Here is a 23111-nt window from a genome sequence, read left to right as displayed (position 1 = left end):
CCCCCTTTCTGCTGCCGTCTCCGAGGCTCTTCAGAAGCGCTTTCCGTTTCAGGCCTTTCTTCCCGATATCGCTCTCGTGGTGTTGGCTCCTTCCCCAGGCAGTTTTATAACAAGGACCCCCGTGGATCCTGTCTGTGTTTCCCAGGGCTGCTGTGACAATGTACCACAAACTGGGTGGCTTTAAACAGCAGCGCGTCCCTGTGCTGCAGCCTGGAGGCCGGAAGTCCAAAATCTAGGAACGCACTGTGTCTGAAGGGAGGGCCAGCCGGACCTCGCTCCTGCCTCTGGGGCTGGCTTGCCACGAGGCATTCTCCCTGCTGTCTGTCCATTTCTCTGGGGATGGCTTGCCAAGAGGCATTCTCCCCACCATCTGTCTGTCCATTTCTTTCCTTCATTTGCAGGCACCAGCCGTACTGGATTAGAGCCCACTCTAAATCCAGTTTGGCCTCATTTGAACTAATCACACCTTCAGAGACCCTATCTCCAAATAAGCTCATGTTCATGGCCGGGTTAGGACTGAAGATCTGTTTGAGGGGCACAGCTCAACCCATCACGGTCCCCTAAGGCCTGCTGAGGCCCCTCGGCCCAAGGCCCTGTCATGACAAGCCGGCTGCCACCCCCTTCCTCTGCGGACCGCCCTGAACCTTCTCCCGGCCCCTGCCCCTTCCTTACCTGACAATCCCCACCTCAGGCTCTTCCCTAGGTGTCTTGTAATCCCTTGTGAGCACGCCTCTCAGTCCTTGCCTCCGTGGAACGTGACCCTCCTGGGACACAGCCACTCATTGTCCCACGCTGGAGCCCGGGCTAGGCGTCCTCGCCTGGTCACTTGGCTGAGCCCCTCCGCTCTCCTGGGTCCTGTTGCCATCCTGAGCAGGCTCAGACTTGTTTCCTGCAAGGATGAAGATCAACACACAAAAAAGATGCCTTTTAAGATGTATAAGCATACATCTCTTTCACGTTGTTTTTAAAAAGCTCCATTTCGTGGTGAATGAATCAACGCAAAACAGCTGCACACGTCCATGTGTCTAAGAGAGCGGTATGGGGGGAACCCCCCAGTGCCAGCAGAGGCGCACGGTTCCTGGGGGCAGTATCCAGCTGGGGAGTCGGGGTCCCTCCACTCTGTGCTGTGCTCACCACCTTTCAAGGACTGTGCTTATTTTAGGACACACTACAATTAAAAGTTTCAAATGGAACACCACCCATTTAAAAGGATGGCAAAGGAACCAAAACCCATAAAATATGAGGAACAGTTTTAGGGGTGAGGACTATTCCATTAAGAGGAAGTACTTAGAGGAGACCCTCGATCCATTGACACACATACTGTGTGGCTCAGACATGTATGTTGAATTTACTCAGATATTTACATTGAATATTCTCAGCAACCCAGTGAGGTTTATATTATCTCCATTTTTTTTTCAGTCCAGAGATGCAGGCTCAGAAAGGTTAACTTGCCCAAGGTCACACAGCTAGTAAGGGTCAGAGCCAGGATGTCAATATGAGTCTGCTGGCTCCCAAGCCCTTGCTTTTAACTAGCAGTAACTTTTTTTTTTGGGGGGGGGGGTGTCAAAAAGTTTAGACTTGTTTTGTGTGTCCTCCAAAAGGACAACAAAGTCCATAGACAAAAGTACTAGAGAATGGTTGCAATCCATGACAAAGCTCCCTGCTGGAGGTGTCAAGAAGTGGCTGGCTTTGGGATGTGGCGTGTCCCATGGCTGGAGGGTCCAGTGGGCCCAAGGTGTGAAGGCTGCTGGGGTATCTGGGGAGGGTATACCTCTGAGAGGGTGATTGGGGAATGAGAGGATGATGGATGACACCCTTTTGCAAGACTAGGAGGAGATGTGTGATTGAGACTCAATGCGGGGGGGGGGGGGGGGGCGAGCGCGTGCACGCTGGGCAGTCCCTTTCCCTGTTCTTGTAGCCCGGGCGCCAGGCTACAGGTCTGTCCTTATGGCGGTGGTGACGCTGCAGCAGAGTACTGCAACCTGAGCCATGGCAGGGCAGTCGTTTAGAAAATTTATGCCTCTCTTTGACCAAGTCTTGGTTGAAAGGAGTGCTGCCAAAACTGTAACCAAAGGAGGCATTATGCTTCCAGAAAACTCTCAAGGAAAAGTATTGCTGGCAACAGTAGTAGCTGTTGGATCGGGATCTAAAGGAAAGGGTGGAGATAGTCAACCTGTTAGTGTGAAGGCTGGAGATAAAGTTCTCCCAGAATATGGAGGCACCAAAGTAGTTCTAGATGATAAGGATTATTTCTTATTCAGAGGTGGTGACATTCTTGGGAAGTATGTAGACTGAAATAGATCGCTATTGAAATACCATCATGTGAAGCTGCCCATTCCACTGAAGTTCTGAAATCTTCCATCATATAGATTATTTCCATGACTCTTTCGTAATAAACTAATGATAATCCAGTGTCTCTAAAATTTAGCTTCACTGTACTAATATAAACATTTTCAAATAAAAATATGTAAATAAAAAAAGACTCAATAGAAGCACAGTGTATTAGAGCATTAAATAAAACCTATTCGAGGACCAAACTGATTTTGGAAATTTGTCAGAAGAAATTCTGAGCCATCTTCTGGATGCCTGGTGGTTTGTGTCAAGTGCAGAAAGAGGTGAAGGGCATGTTTTTGAGCCACTCGGCGTTCTCTGAGAGTTGACTTAACCCAATGGTCAGCAGAGTAAGACTAAGACTGATAAAGGTTGAGGAGATGGGAAGCAGATGTGGCTCAAGTGACAAAGCTTCCGCCTACAGTATGGGAGGACTTGGGTTCAATCAGTATGGAAAAGAAGAGGAAGCGTGTCCGTGCGATGAGCCAGGGTCCCATGCAAGTGAGTCATACGGCAAGGTGATGACGCATCAAAAGAGAGACAAGGGGAGAGTCAAGGTGAAGCACAACAGAAACCAGGAACTGAGGTGGCTCAATTGATAGGGAACCTCTCTCCACATTAGAGGTCTCCAGGATTGAATCCTGGTGAATCCTAGAGGAGAGAAAATGAGAAGAGACGACAACAAAGACAGCAAAACAAAAATAAAAACAAAACAGTAGGGCAGGAGGAGGGGAGGGGGGGGAAATAAATAAATAAATTAAAAAAAAAAAAAGGTTGAGGAGGTTTGTATATGCCCCTACCTCCTTTATCCATCTCCTTAAAGTAACCTTTACTTGTAGAGGAAGAGCAAACAGTATGATTGCACAATGAAACTACTGAAACTGATGCTTGGAGACTGTCCCTTGTGACGCTCATTAACTAGGCTACAGTGGAGACACCTGTGGGTACTGCTTTAGCCAAGTGCTCAAAGTTAAGATCGCCAGGGCTTAATGTAACTTTGTGGGCAAAGCTGCCTCGCTGACTGCCTTCATATGCCTCTGCTCTCCGTTGACCCCTTTAACTGTTTGCCCTCAGCTAGCATCTCTGCCCCTCCCCTGTGCTGCTTCGGATCACGGGTTCCCTTGCCCATTGGTGTCCAGGAGGCTTGGTCAGTGGGTGGCACCAGTGGAACCCTGGAAGGGTGGGGAGAAGCCAGGTTTTCTCCTCCCCGTCTTCTCTGTCCCTGGCAGGGGCTGTGTTTTCTCTGTGGCTGCAGTTTCCACCGGCAGCCCCTCCCTCCAAGGGCCTACTTCCCCCGATAACTGAGATTCCTAAGGCTCCCAGAACAAAGTACCCCAAACTGGGGGGTGTAAAACAATAGAATTGTACTGTCTCACAGCTCTGGAGACCCGAAGCCTGAAATCGAGGTGTCAGCAGGGCTGCGCCCCCTCCGGCGCCTTCCTTGCCTCATCCCGCAGTCCCTGGTGTTCCCTGGCTCGTGGCTGACGCTAGCTCCAAACCTCCTGTTTTAAGAGGACACTAGCTATATTGGATTAAGGCACACCCTACATTGATACGACCTCATTTTAACTAATTCCATTTGCAATGGTCCTGTTTCCAAATCAGGTCACATTCACAGGACTGGGAGTAAGACTTGAGCATGTCTTTTGGGGGGACACAATTCCTAACAGTTGGGTAGCCCCTTCCCATAGGTCCAGCTCCTTCCAAATGGCCCTGGCATCTTGCTGGTAATACCACTTCAATATGACATTGCCATGGAAATTTAAAAAAAAAAAAAACTTATTCTGCTAATGACTTATGCAGTAGACTCTTTTTTCAAAACCTGTAGCAGTTTGATATAATTGAATTCCAAAAAGAAATATTGGATTATGCTTGTAATCTGATCTGTACCTGGGCATGATTGACTTATGATTAGGGTGTTGTGTCTCCACCCTTTGGTGGGTGGGGACTCACAGATAAAAGGCATGGCAAAGGACAGAGTTGGGAATTTCTGAAGTTAGAGTTTGATGCTGAAGACCTGGGAAGTCAGCATGCAGAGGAAAGAGAAGGCAGCCCCAGGAAGGAAGGAACCTTGAAGCCAGAGTAAAGCAAACCCCAGGAAGCCTGAACCCTTGCAGACGTCGGCAGCCATCTTGCTCCAAATAGACTTTGGTGAGGGAAGTAACTTAAGCTTTATGGCCTGGTATCTGTAAGCTCCTACCCCAAATAAATACCCTTTATAAAAACCAACCAATTTCTGGTATTTTGCATCAGCACCCCTTTGGCTAATACAAAGCCCCTCCCCCCCATGGCTCCCTCACCTGTCTGCTTGCTGTGTCTGCTCATTGTCCCTATTTATTGTGTCTGCTTGTTGTTTCTGCTCATTGCATCAGCTTGTTGTGTCAACTCATTGTGTCTGCTCATCTTCTCTATGAGGCTTTGGGAACTCAATCTGGGACTTCCCATGTGAGAGGCAGGTGCCCAATTGCTTGAGCCACATACACTCCCTTTTTTTTTCCCAAGAAGTATCAACCTTTATTTTAAAATGTTAAACTTACCATGGGTTGATCAAGATATGACTTCTTTAAATACACAATATTTGAAATGAGAAAAATTTGGCTTAGTACTAATATTTTTGATGTTGTAATAGTATTTCATGAAGTTGTTGCCTTTTTCAAATACTGAATTAGATTTTCTCTCTCTTTTTTTTTTTTTTTTAGGTACTGGGGCCAGGGATTGAACCCAGGTGCAGCTCAGTTGTTGGGCGCCAACTTGGTGTTTTTCATTTGTTTGCTTTGTTTTTAGGAGGTATCGGGGATTGAACCTGGGACCTCATATATGGGAAGCAGGCACTCAACCACTTGAGCTACATCTGCTCTCTCTCACTTTGTTTTTCTTTTTTTTTTTAAAGATTTATTTTATTCTCTCCCCTTACCCCTTGTTGTCTGCTCTCTGTGTCCATTTGCTGTGCATCCTTCTGCACCCACTTGCCTTGTCAGGCGGCACTGGGAAAGTGCGTCTCTTTTTGTTGCATCATCTTGCTGCATCAGCTCTCCATGTGTGTGGTGCCACTTCTGGGCAGGCTGCGCTTTTTTCATGTGGGGCGGCTCTCCTTGTGGGGCACACTCCTTGCACGTGGGGCACCCCACGCAAAGGCACTCTTGCGTGGCACTCCACTTCTTGTGCATGGGCCAGCTCACCACGTGGGTCAGGAGGCCCTGGGCATGGAATCCTGAACCCTCCATATGGCAGGCGGATGCTCTATCAGTTGAGCCACGTCCACTTCCCTCACTTTTTAAAATACCAGCTAAGATCATTTTAGTTCTGGGGATATGTTTCTTTGTGTTCTCTAAATATTCCATCAGAGTTTATTCTCCCCAGACAGCACCTTTGTTTTCCTTAGCATCAGAGTAAGAAAATCCTGGTGCTTGTCCTGTTTTTCAGACAAACAGGCCCCAGAGATTTGGACTAGTCTTGTGTTTTCCACCTTTTCAACTGTGTGGCATTGAGCACTTTTTTTTAGGAAATCATTTTTTTTATTCCCCCCTTGTGGCTTTTTTTGGTGTACTGTCTGTTCTCTGTGTCCATTTGCTGTGCATTCTCCTGTGTCTGTATTTATTTTTATTTCCCCTCCCTCATTGCAGCTTGCTTGCTGTCTTCTCTCTGTGTCCATTTGCTGCACGCTTTTATGTGTTTTTTCTTTTTTGTTTGTCTCCCTGTTTTGTTGAGTCACCTTGCTGAGTCGACTCTCCACTGCGCTTGCAGGCTGGGCGGCACTCCGTGGCGTCTGTGGGCGAGCCTGCCTTCACAAGGAGGCCCCAGGACTCGAACCCAGGACCTCCCATATGGTAAACAGGAGCCCAACTGATTGAGCCACAGCTGCTTCCCTAATAAATCAATTTTATTATAAATATTAATAAACATACAGTTCATCCAAAGTGTAAAATCAATGGTATTTGCTATGATCACATATTTGTGCATTCATCAACTTCAATTATTATTAAAGCATTTTCATTATTTCAGTAAAATTCCATACCTCTCAATCTCTCTATCTTCCTCTACTGTACATAGCTGCTGTTTCTGGCTATTCTGTCCAAAGTGTATAATCAATGGTTTTCAGTACAATCACAATGTTGTACATTCATTATCTCAAAAATTTTAGGACAATTTCATTACTCAAAAAAGAAAGACTCCATACCCCTTAGCATTCCTTCCTCAGACCTACATAACCACTAATCTCCTTTCATCTTCATAAATTGATTTCTATTTAAATTTTATATAAATGGAATCATATAATATGTAGTGCTCTCTGTCTGGTCTCCTTCACTTTGAATAATTTTTTTGACAGTATTAACATTTTGTACTGTTAACATTTCCCCTGCTTCAAAGAAAAATGGTCTTATATATGCAATTCTACCCATAGTCATATTTCACATAATGTATTTATGTTTCATGTAATATATTTAGTTTATAATAATGCAAGCATACAGTATTTGTCTCTTTGTGTCTGACTTGCTTCACTCAACATAATGTCCTCCAGGTTCATCCATGTTGTCGTATGTTTCACAACATCATTTCTTTTTACCCCTGCATAATATTCCATCATATATTTACTTCACAATTTGTTTATCCATTCATCAGTTGATGGATACCTTGGTTGTTTCCAACTATCGGCAATCGTGAATAATGCTGCTATAAACATCAGTGTGCAGATGTCTATGCATGTCACTGCTCTCAGTTCTTCTGGGTACATACCTAGCAATGGTATTGCTGGGTCCCATGGCAAGTCTATACTCAACTTCCTTAGGAACTGCCAAACAGTATTCCGCAGTGGCTGTACCTTTCTACATTGCTACCAACAGTGAATAAGCACTCCTCTCTCTCCACAACTTCTCCAACATTACAGTTTTCTTACTTTTTAATAGCGGCCAGCCTAATAGGTATGAAATGATATCTCATTGTAGTTTTGGTTTGCATTTCCCTGATCGCTAGTGATGCTGAATATTTTTTCATGTATTTCTTTGTCATTTGTATTTCTTGTTTGGACTGTTGTCTTTTCAAGTTGTTTGCCCATTTTTTAATTGGATACTTTGTCTTTTTATTGATGAGTTGTAGGAGCTCCTTATAGATCATGGATATTAAACCCTTATCAGATATGTGATTGCCAAAATATTTTCTTCCATTGAGTCGGCTACTTTTTCACCCTTTTGACAAAGTCCTTTGAGGTACAAAAGTGTTGAATTTTAAGGAGGTCCCATTTATCTATTTTATCTTTTCTTGCTCACCTTGAGCTCATTTTTGAATAAAGATCTTGCCTGTTTCAGCATCTCCCCTTTTGTTCGTAGGGCCAGCGGCTCAGCACTCTGTCTCTCCTGACGCAGTTGCCCTAACACACTGCCGGGCCAGAGCCCACACCCCAAGCCCTAGACTGGCAGCCCACAGCAGCTCCTTGAGGCCCTGTCTGCCATGATATTTTAAAAAAATATATTTTTTATTAGAGAAGTTCTGAGCTTACAAAACAATCACGCGTAATGTGCAGAATTCCCATTCAATACCCCTCAACCAACACTTTCCATTGTTGTGAAATATTTGTTACAGAATATGAGAGAGCGTCATCAGACTACTGCCAGAAAATTAGAAAAGGAAAAAATCTTTTGTCACAGATGATTTGAGAAGTCCTGGTCTAGATATCACTAATTCCCTCTCTTTGCAAATGCTCTTTTGTAGACAGACCATCTGGAGTAATTGCAGACCTTAAAATCTGGGCATTTTATGTAGTTGTTGAATTCCTCAAATGTTGGCAGGATCGTCCCATTGTCCCACTGGTCCCAGGGGCAGTGGTGGCCTCCTGCTGTTGCTATCTCCAGCTGGCCCCACGGTCCCATTTGGTTTCTCTACTCTTCCTTTACCTGTGCAACAATTTTACATATTAAACCCCATTTGAAACACCTCGAGTAGTTTCTCTTTTTCCTTCTAGACCTGACAAGAGCAGATCATTCTTCCTCCACTTACTCTGAAGGTGAGATGTCCTCTCTTCAATGCCTTAGGCTTTCCCCTGGCCCAGCCCTGGTCCTGGGTCCTGGCACTTTGCTCAGATTCTCTTCTCATACCCGTGTCCCTGTCTGGATCACCAGCCTCATTCCCCAGGATCTTGGAGATGGAAATCCTGCCCCGAGGTTCCTGATGCCACGCCCACTTGACTCCTAGGATCCTCTCAAAAACCGCAGGCATCATCAGAGCCAGCGTGAAACCATTTCAAGTGCTGCCTTGAGGAAGAGGGACCAGACAGAGAGATGGGTTAAAGGATAGCACTTTAGGAAGAATGGGTTCAAAATTTTTTTTTTTTAGTACAGACAAACATTTATTTGATTACAGCTCAGTGCTGTGGCTTGAATCTGGTCGAGGAGCTGGTAGACGTGCCCTCAGTGTTACAGCTCAAGCCTGGCAGGGGCCTCGGTGAATGGGTTCAATTTGATTTAAGGAAAAGCTTTCTAATAGTTACAATTATCTCAAGATGGAATGGGCTGCCTTGTAAAGTAGTGAATTCCTAATTGCTGACAAGGGTTAAAGCAAAGGCCAAATAGCCATCTGTTAGGCAGCTTTGCATCTTTTAAAGTGGAGAGGCTGGGATGTCCATTACAATTTCTTCCAACTTGAGGATTATGCCATTCTGATATGGAAGAAGTAGCTGGAAGCTCACTGAGAAGCAAGGAGAGACTATCCATAAAATGCCCCTGAGTTATTGCAGACCGATCATCAGACTTAAGGGCTGAGAGTTTTTTTTTTTTTTTTAAGATTTATTTATTTATTTAATTCCCCCCCCTCCCCTGGTTGTCTGTTCTTGGTGTCTATTTGCTGCGTCTTGTTTCTTTGTCCGCTTCTGTTGTCGTCAGCGGCGCGGGAAGTGTGGGCGGCACCATTCCTGGGCAGGCTGCACTTTCTTTTCACGCTGGGCGGCTCTCCTTACGGGTGCACTCCTTGCGCGTGGGGCTCCCCCACGCGGGGGACACCCTTGCGTGGCACTGCACTCCTTGCGCGCATCAGCACTGCGCATGGCCAGCTCCACACGGGTCAAGGAGGCCCGGGGTTTGAACCGCGGACCTCCCATATGGTAGACGGACGCCCTAACCACTGGGCCAAAGTCCGTTTCCCAGGGCTGAGAGTTTTGTAGTAAGCAGAAGATCCTGAATCAAGTTTTCAATGTTTAACCTTTAACATTTGAAGACTTGCTCTCTTTTTAAGTTCCAATATCTCCTGAATGCCAATTTATTTAAGGAGGGAGGTACACGTTCACAAAGTTACTGAAGTTATGTTTTACCATCTTTCCTTATTTTTGGCAATTCCTATAAAAGGAGAAGCCTTTTCTAGCAAATCAGTAAGTTCAGTTATGTTACATGCTAATACAATCAGATTTCTAGGTCAGTGTTCCTCAACATGTGGTCTCCAAACTATTTCTGATCTGTAATGAGAGAAGTAGAGAAATTGAGAGTAAGCAGTTAGAGACTTGCTATAGCAGTTTGACATTGCCATGACTTTCAAATTGTATGTTACAGAAGTATCAGTCCTTAAGCCATTAGGGCAAGAACGAACAAATAAACAACAACAACAACAACAAACCAAACCAAAGCCGTCCCTGGTTTGAGAAGCACTCATCTAGATAACTTTGTTTCCCCTTCTTGGCAAAAGCTTCTTATACTGAACAGAGCCATTTACCTAATTTGTGAATTCCTCAGATGTGGAAAGAAGCAACTGCAAAATTCAGCCTTATATTTTAGTTTGGGCAGAGAATAAGCCGGTAGAAATGAAAAAATCTTGTTTGTATCAATCGGAATTTGCCTCTTCCTCCTCCTCCTTAGGCCCCTTCCCAAAGCTGCTATGACACGCAGCAGGCTTGTTGCTGAGGAAGGGGCTGAGCTCCTCCGGCTTGAGCTCCCCCTCTGTGTGTTCACATCTGGTGAACCCACACCAGGAACCCAGTGTCTCCTCAAAAGAGGAATGCTTAATTTCCTGGTTATTCATTTCATTTGCTACGTAGAGACAACATATTTACTTGTGGGTTGCAGGTATTTAGAAGATAGAAGTACGTCATTTTCTTAACAGGTAAGATCACCAACCCTCTTGAGAAAAAAGTGGATGTCATTTTCAGATGTGATCCCTGTGTCAAGGCCCCAAGGCAGAGTCTGTCACCACAAATGTAAAATGCAACATTTTAAGTGTGCAGATTTCAGAGAATGGCGTTTGGTTGACAAAGGGAGAGTAAGTTGTTTGCCAAGGAAAAGAATGCATAGGTGTAGAATTCTTTTTTTTTTTTTTAAAGATTTATTTATTTCTCTCCTCTTCCCATCACCCCCCCATCCCGGTTGTCTATTTTCTGTGTCTCTTTGCTGCCTGTTCTTCTTAGTCTGTTTCTGTTGTTGTCAGCGGAACGGGAATCTGTGTTTCTTTTTGTTGCATCATCTTGTGTCACCATTCCTGGGCAGGCTACACTTTCTTTCGCGCTGGGCGGCTCTCCTTACAGGGTGCACTCCTTGTGTGTGGGGCTCCCCTACGCGGGGGACACCCCTGTGTGGCATGCACTTCTTGTGCACATCAGCACTGCTAGTGGGCCAGCTGCACATGGGTCGAGGAGGCCCGGGGTTTGAACCGCGGACCTCCCATGTGGTAGACGGCCGCTTTAACTACTGGGCCAAGTCTGCTTCCCTGTTGAATTCTGTTGATAGGACTTACCTTGCTTTTTTCCTCTAAAAGAATGAGGTACCTTTTCTTGTTCTTTTTTTTTGTTTTTGTTTTGTTTTTTAAGAATGAGGTACTTTTAATCCTTTTATTTCTATCACATAGAACAGATATATGTACCAGGACCAAGGACTAGAGGTTGTCTGGCTTGAATATTGTTCCTTCAGCAAATGTCTTGAGTGCAGGTAGCACCATTCTGGGAGTTGCATGGGTCTGGTGGAAGCATTATATGTTTACTTACTTCCTTGAGGAACGTACACCTTTCATTCATCAAGTAGTAATGAGTGTGTTGGATGCTACGGGAAGCATCTCTGTTCTTGAGGAACCTAAGTCTGACAAGATGAGCATTAAATAGGCAATCACACAAACAAACCTGTACTCTATCTCATTGCATCTAAAATATCATCAATTGTAAGATACACCATTATTTATATCCCACCAAAATAAAAGTTTTGACTATGATTGTAAGATGCCATCAATTCTAAGCCTCATCTCTATTTCAGAGAAGTTAAAATGTGAAAGAGCCACAGTGTGTCTTAGAACTGTATGTTGAAGAATTAAAAAGGAATGACTGGGAGCCAGTGTAGCTCAGTGGTTGAATACCTACTTCTCATGTAATGGACAAGGTCCCGGGTTCAATCCCTGGTATCTCCTAAAGAAAACAAAACAAAAGGAATTATTAATTACGATAAATGCTTTAAAGGAAAAATCCCATGGTGCTCTGAGAAAGACTGACAGAAAGCCCTACTTTAGACTGGGTGACATTTAAGTCTTGAAGGAAGAGGAAGGAGTGGGGAAAAGTGTCAGGTACTATCTGTAAGGGGTCATACGGGTTGTGTGTGCAATGATTCAGTTCATGGGTCAACTTGTCTACATTATGCTGTTCGGCACTGGCCTGATTGTTACCCTCGTGAGGGTATTTCGTTGATGGACCTAAATAATTAGTTGATTGCATCTATGGCTGGTTGCATCCACAACCAAAGGCTCTCACACTGGCCCCAGTGACCTTTCCCAGCAGCCAGGTCTCTTCCTGGACCTGTGAGCATGTCACATTATCCCGTGCTTTCTGCTTTGCCACTGCTGTGCCCCTTGACTTGCCCTTCCTTTTCCATCTCTCCAAATCACTCAAACTCCAGCTCAGTTCCTGCCTCTGACGGTTGCCTGACTCTTCCCACCCACGCCGAACCCCTCCTCTGAGCTCCTACCTCACTGTCTTAGCCAGGGTGCTCTAGAGAAACAGAACCCACAGGATGTATATATGCATGTAAATATTAAGAAGTTCATTATAGGAACTGGCTCACATGACTTAGCACATCCAAATTCCTTAGGGCAGCCCCCAAATTGCAGACTGGATGAGAGCGATGTTGAATTCCCAGGAGAAGGGGGCTGGTTGAATTAGAGATAGAAATTCTTCTTGCTGGCTGCTGAAATCATGTTAAGTTTTCCACCTGATTGCTGAAGGCACTCTTCATTGTCGGTTTCCAACGAGGAAAGCATGGAGTTGGGAAGGTTGGGGGCCATACTCGGAGGGGCTGCCCCATCCTCCGGGCATGTTACCCCTTCTGTTTTGCCTCCCCTGCTCTGCTGTGTGAATGTCTTCTTTGTCCAGTGTCCCTGAGAGCTTGGTTAAAATGATATCTCCACTGTGCAGTGGCCCCAGTCCCCGAGGCCAAGCTCACCACTCCTTTCTCTGTGCCCTTTATTGGTTCTGCTGGAAGAGCTCTGTAGCAGTTTGATATAATTGATGAATTCCAAAAAGAAATTTTGGATTATGCTTGTAATCTGATCTGTATCTGGGCAAGATTGAGTTATGATTAGGGCATTGTGTACCTACCCCTTGGTGGGTGGGGACTTACAGATAAAAGGCATGGCGAGGAACAGAGTTGGGGATTTCTGATGTTAAAGGTTGATGTTGAAGACCTGGGAAGCCAGCACCAGAAAGGAAAGAACCTTGAACCCAGAGAAAACCAACCCCAGGAACTCAGGAACCCAGGAAGCCTGAACCCTCACAGATGTTGGCAGCCATCTTGCTCCAAATAGACTTTGGTGAGAGAAGTAACTTATGCTCTATGGCCTGGTATGTGTTAAGCTCCTACCCCAAATAAATACCCTTTATAAAAACCAACCTATTTCTGGTATTTTGCATTTGCATCAGCACTCCTTTGGCTGACTAATACAAGCATCAACTGACATATGGCCCTGCCCTAAAGGAAGAGAAAGCACTGTGCTTTCACAAACAGTTTTGCTCTATCCTTGGGATATGGTAGGGTTTGTTGGGGCACCCCCTGAGTTCCCCTCCCAAGTTCCAAACTCCTAGAGCGATAAGACACAGGACAGGCGGATGGAAATCAAAATGTTGACCCTCAAAGCTAGGATGGGTGGCTTTTGATCTCTTTGTCGCCCAGTGGGCTTGCTAATACCTTTTCCAAAATAGAACCACCTACCTGGTCATTGGCTGTTGGCCTCTTCCTGCCCAGGTCAGCTCACCCCATGGCAAAGAGCTGCCCAGAATGCACGACAGAGACTGCAGGTGGGGCTAGACAGGGGGGCGGAGCCTAGAAAGTCCAGTGCCATCTGCCCAGCTCGCTGATGAGGGAGTCTCTCCTTTGTGGGAAGGAATGAAAGAGGGCAGAGATGGGTGGGGAGGGAGAGGGAGACCTAGAGAGAGGGATGGAAAAGAGGGAGGAGGAGGAGGAGAGAGGGGTCACACTGAGATGAGCACCTTCAGGGAAACCGGGAATGTGAGTACAGGCCAATGAGCTCCTCTGGAGGATGCCTCGCCTTACTCGATGCCGCTCTTTCTCTGCGTGGAAGCTTTCCGCAGCAGCAGCAGCAGGCTGCTTATTCCTCTGCACTCCAGCACCTGCTCACTGGATAGGTGCTGCCTGCGGCCAGGGGCTGGGAAGAGGACAGGGACACCTCTTCTGGGGTGTGGGCTTGGGGGCGCCCGGCCCGCGCTCTCCCGGGGCTGGAGGGCTGTGGCGCCTTCGCAGCCGGCGGCGGTTGTTCGGCGCCTCCGGGGCCTCGCGCCTGCGCGCGTGCAGAGCTCAGCGCACAGCGGCGTGGCAGCGCGCGGGGCCGAGGCTGCGCGGGAGAGGCCGGCCCCGGCCGGTCATTTTCGCTTCCGCAATCGCGTCTCTGCCTAGTGAAAGGCACCAGCCCGTGGTGATGCCTTCCTCACCGAGGACCTTCCTGCTGGTGGCTGAAGATGAGGCTCCCACGCCTTTTACAAAACCTGCCCTCACCCCGCCTGGGCCGCGGGCCGGGGCTGACGCAGGGAGAGGTGAGAGGCCTGGGTGAATCACCAGCGCTTCCTCCAACGCCCTAACATTTTCATTAATGACGGCCTCCCTTCCCGGGTGAGTCACTCCAACCTGAGAGGAGAACGCAGGGCAGGGCCGGGGCACGGCGGCGTTTCCCGGGCGCAGCTCGGCCTTGTCTTTGCTGGGAGCCCGGACAGAGGGGCCCTCTCCAGCGCCCCTGCTCTCCAGCTCTCCTGCTCGGCCTGCGAGGCCTTGTCTCCCCCGACAGGAGGAAGTAAGCCCAGGGCTCCGTAGAAGATCAGTTTTCTATTTGTCTTGGCAGAAGTATTTCAGAATTCAAACTTGCATACTTCTGACCCTGTGGTAGGAGGATTTTTTTTTTTTGTAATTCTCCTTCAGTCTGGCTGCTAAAACACTCCCCTTCCCACCCGGCTTTAGTTAAGGCCGCTGGCTCTACCTTATATCGAGTGCAATGCTAGGGAAGTGTAAAATACTTTTCCATTGACATCAAAGCTTTCTTGGGTGCATATTCAAATTCAAGTATAAACTTGAACCTCACAAGAAACTAAGGTCTTTCAAATCCTAATGTGGCCACTTTTTAACTTTTACTTTGGACAAGCCTCCTGATTTTCTGTAGTGCAATTTGTGTATCTGTAACACGGGGAAGATGATGCCTGTTTGAGATCTTTATAGAGGTGAAAACATACGTAAGAAGAAGGAATAGCTAAATTTTTTTTTTTTGGCCTGCTATGTGCCAGCTACTGACCAAGTGCTTTCTCATGTGGTATTCGAAAAAGTAAGTCTGAATGTCTAAAACATTATGCAAATATTGATTGTTATTATAGGTTGTGTTACTTTGGGGAAGTCAGTTCATCTCTCTGAACTCTGTTTCTTTTTGTATTAACTGGGAATAATACCACCAAACTCAAGCGGTTGTTGGAAGACTTGAATTAATAGAGGAAAGGTGCTAAGCAAAAATTATAAAGCAGTTTACAAATATTAGATGTTACTATTGATGGTTAAGATAAATTTTTTAACTTGCTACCTTTTGACCCCTATCGTCGTCCTAAATGGATATTTCTTTCCAATCTGGGTGTTAGCATATGTTAATGACAGCGTGCCAGAATATACAGGTGCCTTTTTAGCCAACCCAGACTTTGAAAACACCCTCTGATTAAATCACACCATCAGTTTTTAAAAAGGCTCAGAGCCAAAGCCGGTAGTTGCTGGTGAGCCCCTGGGGCGACTATTCCTGATTTCTAAAGAGGGAATTCTTGTTCTGTAAAAATAGGCATGAACATTTTGCATGTTTCTTTTTTTAAAGGTAAAACATGCTTTGCGATCTTTTATCTTAAGAATCCTAATTGTTCTGAAAGAAACTAAAGGAGCTGCTGTTCAAGTGACCTCACAGTACTCTGTGAATAGCACGTACCAGTGAAGTCAGCTGAAGAAATTTTGAATAGCCCCAGCGTACTTGAGCCCTGGCTGGCAGGTGCAGTTTACTCGGCAGTGAAAGGAGAGCGTATTTAAAGGAGAAGGAGGAGAAGGAATTACCCAGGCAACAAGTGTTTCACAGTATTTTGTGAAAGAAATAATTGTGGACTGTGCTTATGTGGGAAACTCCTTGACTTTATTTGATACTTGAATGTTGAGGTGAGAAAAGTCTACCATGTTCCTGGGCCTAGAGCCTTATTCACCAAAAATCTATTCCCATGGAGAAGGGAGCAGACCTGGAGAAACCAAGAAGTGCTGAGGGAAGGCAGTCCCTTCCAGAGGGTTCCCTACTATGCTCCTCTAACCCCTACCTGACTGTACCCCTCTACCTCCCACTCAGCGGTACCCTCTATCTACTGATCTTCTGTACTCCTCTACCCCCTGCTCTACTGTACCCCTTTAGCCCCCACTCAACTGTACCCTCTACCCCATCTACCCCCCACTCTGCTGTACCCCTGTAAGCCCCACTCAACTGGATCCCTCCAACCCCTGCTTGACTGTATGCCTCTAATCACCACTCATCCACACCCTGTAACCCCTGCTCTACTGTACCCCTCTAACTCCACTCTGCTGTACCTCTCTCTCTAACTCTGCCTTGACTGTACCCTTGCAACCCCTGCTCTACTGTACCCCTCAATCCCCTGCTCTACCATACCCCTGTAACCCTTGCTTGACTGCACCCCTTTAATCCCCACTTGACTGTATCTTTCTAATCAGTGACCTCCTCATCCTAATATGGCAGCCTGTGAACCTTCACCAGTCTTTTTACATTTTTGACTCCATCCTTTTCATAGCAGATGTAGTCAACCCTCTATCCAAATTATCCCTTCAGATCCCGTCTCCCTTTCCAGGCCAGCCTGCCTACCAGCACCTGCCTTTTTGTTGAAGGGCTCCCTCCCCTTGGACTGTCCAAGCCCTCTTAGCCTTTAGGCAAAGTGTGCAAGACAAGCTTGGCTATGAATAAACATTCTCCTTTGTTATGGGGTGAATTGCATCACCCAAAAAGATATGTTGAAATTCTAATCCCACAGAATGTGACCTTACATGGAAAGTGGGTAGTTAGAGATTGGATTAGGCAAGTAAACATGAGGTCAGATTGGAGTAGGGTGGGCCCTTAATCCAATATGACCTGTGTCCTTATAAGAAGGGGTGAGGAGGTACAGACAGACAGAGAGAGAGAAGACAGCCACATGATGATGGAGGCAGAGCCTGGAGTTATGATGCCACAAGCCAAAGAACATGAAGGATTGCTGGCCGCTGCCAGAAGCCAAGAGAGAGAGGCATGGAACAGATTCTTCCCTACAGACTTCAGGGGGATCATGGCCCTGCTGACAACTTGGTTTCCGACTTCTGGCTTCCAGAACTGTGAGACAATAAAGTTCTGTTGTTTGTAGGTACCCATTTGTTTCAGCAGCCCTAGGAACCTAAGACACACTCCCTGCAGTTCTTCACTAACGATTGACCAATGTGGGGTCTAAGGGCAGGTTGCATGCCTCTTGGCTGGGATAGTGCTATTTTCCTAAGCTACCCCACAGGATTAAGCTCCTGCCACCCATGTAGCCAGTTTTTTTTGCCACCTTCCCTCCCCGATGCCATCTTCCTGTATCAACTCCCTGCCATTGCTTCTTAGCCCCCCCAAGCAAGCTATAAGCACTCCATCATCATCTCAAGATCTACTTCTATAGAATTACAACTAAGATCATGTCTCCTGAAATTCCTTCCCCCAGCCCTGGTGTAGCAATTTGATGTGGTTATAAATTCCAAAAATAGATACCAGATTATGTTTGTAATCTGGTCTGTACCTGGGCATGATTAAGTTGTGATTAGGGCTTTGATTGGGCCATGTCATTAAGGTGTTGAGTCCCCACTCACCAAGGTGTGGCGGCTCACAGAAAAAAGACATGGCAAAGGACAGAGTGGAGGGTTTTTCATGTTGGAATTTTGATGTCGGAGTTTGATACTGAAGCCTTAAGCTGGAGCCCTGGGAAGTAAGCTCACAGAGGAAACAGAAGCAAACACCAGGAAGAGAGGAACCCAGGAAGCCTGAACACTCGCAGACGTTGGCAGCCATCTTGCTCCAACACATGAAAATAGACTTTGATGAGGGAAGTAACTTATGCTTATGGTCTGGTGTCTGTAAGCTCCTACACCAAATAAGTACCCTTTATAAAAACCAACCAATTTCTGGTGTTTTGCATTAGCACCTCTTTGGCTGACTAATACCGAATTTGGTACCAGGAGTGGGGTAGTGTTTTTGCAATTACCAAAATGCTGAAACGGTTTTATAAATGGGTAAGGGGTATTTTTTGGAGGAATTGTGAAATGCTTGATGGAGAAGGCCTAGATTGCTTTGAAGAAACCGTTGATAGCAATATGGATGCTAAAGAAACTTTTTATGCTGCCTTAGAAGTAAATAATGAAACTATTATTGGAAACTGGAGGAAAGGCAATCTGTTTGAAAGTTGCAGAGAACTTAGCAAGATTAACTCTTGGCGTTTTATGGAAGGCAGAATTTAAAAATGGCAAGCCTGGGCAGTTAGCTGAAGAAATTTCCAAAGTAAACCCAGAGAATGCGGCTTGGCGTCTGCTTGCAGCTTATAGCAAAATGCTAGACGAGAGCGATATACTGAAGACTGAACTGTTGGGCACAAAGGAAACAGAAACTGATTCTGGAAATTCCAAGCCTCTGGAAATCAAGCTCCAGATGAAAGTGCCCCATTGGTGGACTTCATTAAACTTGGAACTTGCAAATCAGGATTGAAGATGCAGTTATCTCAGAAAGACTTGTGGAAAGTCTTACTGTCTGATGGCTTGGGCCCCTGCTTCTTGCATGCTAAACCAACAAGGTTTTTGAGAGAACTGTATGAACAAAACCACTATCAGCTTGGACTAAAAGAGACATGGAAAGGAGAGATTGAAGGAGAAACAGCTTTAAGAAGAAAGCCATGGAAGCTGAGATCTGGAATTAAGACCTCATCTTGGGCCAAGAGAGGAACCCCACCCATGTATACAAAGAGGGTGAATTTGCACTAGCAGTTCAAGAAGGTGGATGTTCCCACCCAAGTTCTGGGAGAGTTCCCCCCCCACCACCACCAAGGGTACTGAGAGAGTTGAGCCTGCATGCTAAAGGTTAGGGATGGCCAGGTAGACAACTCGTTGCTCTGAGTGGGTTGAGCCTGTTTGCCAAGGGTTAGGGGGAATGTTGTCTTCACGTCACTGTGCTAGGGGGGTTAAGACTCTAACCCACAGGAAGTGGATGTGGCTCAAATAGAGCATCCACCTACCATATGGGAGGTCCAGGGTTCAGTACCCCGGGCCTCCTGACCCTTGTGGTGAGCTGGCCCATGCACAGTGCTGCCCCATGCAAGGAGAACTGTGCCATGCAGGGGTGTCTCCCATGTTGGGGAGCCCCATGCACAAGGAGTGTGCCCTGCAAGGAGAGCTGCCCTGTGTGAAAAAAGCATAACCTACCCAGGAGTGGTGCCACACACACGGAGAGCTGACGCGGCAAGATGACTCAACAAAAAGAGACACAGATTCCTGGTGCCACCTACAAGAATGCAGGCAGACACAGAAGAACACACAGTAAATGGACACAGAGAGCAGATGATGGGGGAGGGGGTGAGAAGGAGGGGAGAGAAATAAATTAAAAAAATAAAAAATAAGTCTTAAAAAAAAAAAAAAACTTACCCAAAGATTGGGTAAGGTGTAGCAATCACCCCAATACTCTTAGAGGGTGATGTCTGGAGCTTAGTCTACACCCAGATGCTTGATGAGGGTGGAACCAATAAAATGGCTATTGGGCAAGCATGTGGAAAGGGTGGGTTCCCCATAAGGCAACAAGGAGAAGAAATCATCATCTTAGGAAAGACTCTCAGACTGAAATCGAATGGAGGGGGCCCTGCAGGTTTACTGAACTGTAGAGGACTTGTGACTCATGTTTCCCTCCCAATTTCTCCTTCTTGTAATGAAAATGTTTAACCTTTGTCCATTTGTGTATTGGAAACAGATATATTGTTTTATAAATTTCAAAGGTCTGTAGCAGACAGGACTTTGCCCCAACACAAACTATTTATTTAAATTAATTGTGATATGATTTAGTACTTGCATTGTTACTGATTTAACTTTTTTTTGAATATTATAATGTCTTTTTAGAATTCAGAGGGTGGAGTATAGCAGTTTGATATGGTTATAAATTCCAAAAATAAATGCCCTCCATAAAAACCAACCAATTTCTGGTATTTTGCATCAGTGCCCTTTGGCTGACTAATATACCTAGTAATATGAATTTTCTTGCTGCTATTTTTCTGGCACCTTCACTGACACCTTGTCCCCCTTTCATGCCCTAAACATGGACTTAACCTGAATCTTCCACCCTCAGCCCTTTCCTCTCTTCTTTTCCTTGAGGGTCTTATCTACTTTCACTACCTCAGCTGTCATGCCTGAAAGGAGGACCCCCACCTCCCAAATGAACATTTCTATCCCTTCTGTTTTAAGTGAGTTTTGGTCAGGCCTCTCTAATGCCTGCTCCATTATCCCACCATGCAAGTGCCTCCTATTCAGCGTGTTCTAAATCACAATCTGCTATTGACTGAATCATGACCGTGGTCCTAATCCCTGTTCATGCGCTAATCCCTGGTCCTCTGAATGTGAGCTCCATTTGTAAATGGGATCTTCAAAGATTCTATTAAGGCCAAACTGGATTAAGATGGGCCATAAACCAAAATGAATCCTTATGGGCCAAGGAAATTGGGATGCAATAATAGGAGTGAGGAGGAGACCAAAGGAGATGCATGGCCATGTGATGGAGGCAGAGATAGAGTTAGGGATTGCTGACAAGCCACTACCAGAACACTACAGACTTTGGCAAAACATGGCCCTGCTGGTACTTGATTTTGGGCTTCTAGCTTCCCAAACCATTTTAAATAGGATCTTTTGATGAGGTTACATCAGTAAAGGTGGGTGGGTATTAATCCTGCTTCTAGAAGCCTTATAGAAGAAGGCCACAGAGAGAAAAGTCAAGGGAAGCAGTCAGCAGCAGGAAGTCACATGCATTACCATGTAACCGAAAAGTCAAGGACCAAGGATCGTCAGCAGCCAGTCCCAGAATGCCGCCATGTTCTGGGAGAAGGCATTGCCTTGCTGAACCCTCAATTTTGGATTTTTCCTTGCTTCAAAACTGTGAGCCAATGAATTCCTGTTCTTGAAGCCAACTCATTGTATGGCATTTGTTTCAGCAGCTAGGATATTGATATTACTAGATCAGATTCTCTCAGGAGCCTTCCAAATAATGTCACTGTTCCCTTTCAGTCTCTCTTCTTCTGCAACCCATTGTGAGGTCAGAATGATCTTTCTGAAGCACTGCTCTGTGTTGTTCTCCAGCTCTGAAACATTCAAGGACTTCCCATTGCTGCCAAAGTCCATTCTCCTTATTTTTAAGAAGATCTCCACAATCCAGACTCAGACAGGCTCTCCAGCCTTCTCGTCCAGCGCACTTTGATGTACACTCCAAGTTTCTTTTTTTCCCCCTTTGAAGTGTCTTAGACTTCCCAGCCTTCACACTTTTTTTTTTAAAGATTTATTTTATTTATTTCTCTCCCCTCCCCCCTGTTGTCTGTTCTCTCTGTCCATTTGCTGTATGTTCTTCTGGTTCCGCTTGCATTCTTGTCAGGAATCTGTGCCTCTTTTTGTCGAGTCATCTTGCTGCATCAGCTTTCTGTGTGTGCAGCGTCACTCCTGGGTGGACTGTGATTTTTTCATGCGAAGCAGCTCTCCTTATGGGGCACACTCCTTGTGCGTGGGACACCTCTATGCAGGGGGCACCCCCGATGGTATGGCACTCCTTGCACGTGGCAGCACTGCGCATGGCTCAACTTACCACACAGGCCAGGAGGCCTGGGTATCAAACCCTGGACCTCCTATATGGTAGGTGGATGCTCTATCAGTTGAGCCACATCTGCTTCCCAGCCTGTGCACTTTTGCTCCTGCCATTCCACCATCTGAAATGTCCTCCCCTCATTTCCCTCTAACTTCACCTCTCAAGGAATATGAACAAGTCTTATCTCCCTTTGTTTTCATCTCCTTTGCGAGGTTCTGGAGGCCAGGACTGAGTTTTATAGGTCTTTAGAATTCCTTTGGAACTTTATTGGGATTGATTTACTTTAGTCCATCCTTGGATTCAGCTGAGTTTTCTCATAATACTTCTGGCCTTTCCCAGGCTATTTGCTGGCTGAACAAAATGAAATCATTTTATAAAATTCTGAACATATATAAGTGCTGAATATGCATCATTTCCAGTCTGTCCCCTACCTTCCCCCCTTTACTAGAGAAGTTGTGGATTTATAAAACATAAAATACAGGATTCCCATATACCACCCTATTATAATAGCTTGCATTGGTGTAGAACATTTGTTACAATTTATGAAAGCATGTTTTGTGCTATTACTTATAGGCCATGGTTTAACTAAGGGCTCACTATTTGTATAGTGAAGTTCCATGAATTAAAAAAAAAAATTTATTGTTATGATATATACTGACCTATCATTTCCCCATTCAACCACATTTAGATATTTATATTTCAGTGCTGTTAATTGCATTCATAATGTTGTGCTACCATCACCACCATCCATTACTGGAACATTTCAGTTATTCCAGATAGGAACTCTGTACATTTTAAGCCTTAACTTCCCATTCCCTATCCCCACCTTGTCCCCTGGTAACCTATAGTCTAGATTCTGACTCTATGGGTTTGCTTATTCTAATTATTTCATATCAGTGAGATCATGTAATATTTGTCCTTTTGTGTCTGGCTTATTTCACTAAACATAATGTCTTCAAGGTACATCCACATTGTCACATGTATCAGAGCTTTATTCCTTTTTCTGGTTGAATAATATTCCATTGTATGTACATACCACATTTTGCTTATCCATTCATTGTTTGATGGACATATCCCCATACGTTATGGACAGGACCACATTACAACTCTCCCAGATCAATAAATACAACTATTTTCCAGTTCATTACAAAAAGAATGAGCAAAAAAGAAATCACCTAAAAAAAAGAGACCAAAAATTCAGTGTTAATTTTCTCTCATAAAGACTTTGTCTTTATTTACTCCTTCCTAAAGTATAATATGTTTTGGGAAATCTAAAGTAGTCAAAGATTCTGGAAGGTGGAGATCCCAGGAAAAATATTCTCTTTTTGTAACTTAAAGTGTTTTTTACTGTTGGTATAGCTGATACTTTGTTGTCTGTTGGAGAAAACTTTTCCTGTTCTTTATGTTTCTGGTTATTTAAAAAAATTTCTGCT

At 45.3% G+C, this 23111-nt stretch overlaps 1 long non-coding RNA gene across 2 annotated transcripts; it reads right to left on the bottom strand.

Annotated features, from left to right (window-relative positions):
- Positions 1-9733: 9733 nt before the first annotated feature.
- LOC139436485 (uncharacterized) lies at positions 9734-14053 on the bottom strand. 2 transcript variants are annotated; one of them, XR_011645746.1, is made up of 4 exons: positions 13488-14053; positions 11651-11695; positions 11285-11375; positions 9734-9769 (listed from the first exon to the last, which is right to left on the bottom strand). It is a non-coding gene; the product is annotated as an uncharacterized lncRNA (long non-coding RNA). The 2 variants fall into 2 exon arrangements; XR_011645745.1 differs by lacking the exon at positions 9734-9769 and having other exon boundaries at positions 10666-11375.
- Between the last annotated feature and the right edge of the window lie 9058 nt (positions 14054-23111).

The sequence above is a fragment of the Dasypus novemcinctus genome, chromosome 15 (genome assembly GCF_030445035.2).
Source record: "Dasypus novemcinctus isolate mDasNov1 chromosome 15, mDasNov1.1.hap2, whole genome shotgun sequence".
In the NCBI taxonomy this organism is placed as follows: Eukaryota; Metazoa; Chordata; class Mammalia; order Cingulata; family Dasypodidae; genus Dasypus; species Dasypus novemcinctus.
The sequence above is the reverse complement of the archived record's forward strand: the minus strand, read 5'-3'. Positions and strand labels throughout refer to the sequence as shown.